The sequence below is a fragment of the Carlito syrichta genome, unplaced genomic scaffold, assembly GCF_000164805.1.
Source record: "Carlito syrichta isolate Samal-C Ts95f unplaced genomic scaffold, Tarsius_syrichta-2.0.1 Scaffold308775, whole genome shotgun sequence".
Classification (NCBI taxonomy): domain Eukaryota; kingdom Metazoa; phylum Chordata; class Mammalia; order Primates; family Tarsiidae; genus Carlito; species Carlito syrichta.
The window spans coordinates 48,857-50,246 of NW_007252871.1; the positions used below are offsets into that span (position 1 = coordinate 48,857).

The following is a 1,390-nucleotide window of genomic DNA, read 5'->3' on the forward strand; positions in this document are numbered from 1 at the left end:
GGGGGAGGAGGAGGGAAAGGGAAGGAGTGGCATCCACCTCAGCCTCCAGAGTAACTTGGACTACAGGTACAAACCACTATGTCTGGCTAATTTATGTATTTTTGTTTTTTAGACATAAGGTCTTACTATGTTGCCTAGACTAGTCTTGAACTCCTGGCCTCAAGTGATCCTCCCTTTGCCTTAGCCTCCTGAGTAGCTGGGATTACAGGTGTGAGTCACTGCACCTAGTCCTAACTTTAGTTTCTTATAAAGATGGTTTTGGATTTTACATGACAAAAAGCAATTTAAGTTATCAAAACTCAGTATTGAAAACTGGTGAAAGCTTTACAGCCCTTACTTTAAGACAGCTGTTTTATTTGAAGATTGAGAGCAAAGTTTTGTCTAGGGACATTTCCCTCAGCCACTTGCTACCTGTTGATGCTCATACAAAACATCTCCTATTTGAATGCATTTTTAAAGTTTCAGATTAGGTGACAATTTAGTTTTAGACAAAAAAATTAAAAATCGGATCCTATCTGTTCTCAACCTCTTTAACTGAAACAGTGGTTAAAAACCTACAAGACATGCTATACATGGCCTTACTCCCTTGCTATACTTTTCTAGGGTTTTCAGAAAATATGTTCTAGAGTAATGGAAAACTCATAAAAAAACACTAAAAACCTCCCAACAAACCAAGTATGAAAGATGTCAGTTTAAATGGTTGATTAATCTATACCGAGTAAAAACAGCATGGTCCTTCTGATCTAATACAATGATAATATCTCCTGGCTCCAGTCCTGGTTCTTGGTCTCCTTCACCATGGAATGTTATCTTCTGGCCATCTTTCATGCCTGAAAACAAAAGATTTATTTTGTACTCTCACTAAATATCCAACTAAGGTCAGAATCACAAAATCTTACACATAGGTATATATTTGTGTGTGCATAAAAAAATGAAATGTTAAAGTCCTTGCAGATGCTAAAAACATCCCAGAAATAAAGCCCACTTAACACATTTGTGATCAGCAAACTTTTCACTTTCCTAATTGCAAGTGAAGATAAAAATCTGAAGCTGGTTGCTGCAAACATGTCTTTAAGCACTAGTGAAACGGTCTTTCTAAATTGTCACCTTTTTCACAATACAGATGAGAATTGCAGACATACCCAGTATTTGCCTCGGACACTTCTCTGACTAGCATCCTGTACTTTGTACTTTTATGTGGATTACAAACCGAATATATATTATTCAGAAACAGAATTTGCAAAGGCCTAAATTCATGTCAGTGGCAACCAGGAACAGATTTTGGAATGATGTAATTTCACATCAGCAATTGCGAATGAGTCCTACTTGTTACTAAAGAAAAGTACTTACTACTAAAGGAAAGTAAAGGTATCATAGTGGAGAGCAAACT

At 36.7% G+C, this 1,390-nt stretch overlaps 1 pseudogene across 1 annotated transcript in view; it reads right to left on the bottom strand.

Annotated features, from left to right (window-relative positions):
• Window positions 1-858, bottom strand: part of LOC103268140 — a 5,011-nt pseudogene extending 4,153 nt beyond the window's left edge. Inside the window, exon 1 of the transcript XR_504792.2 lies at window positions 716-858. The product of XR_504792.2 is annotated as a dnaJ homolog subfamily A member 1-like (transcript). The remainder of the gene's footprint in view (window positions 1-715) is intronic.
• Window positions 859-1,390: the final 532 nt, after the last annotated feature.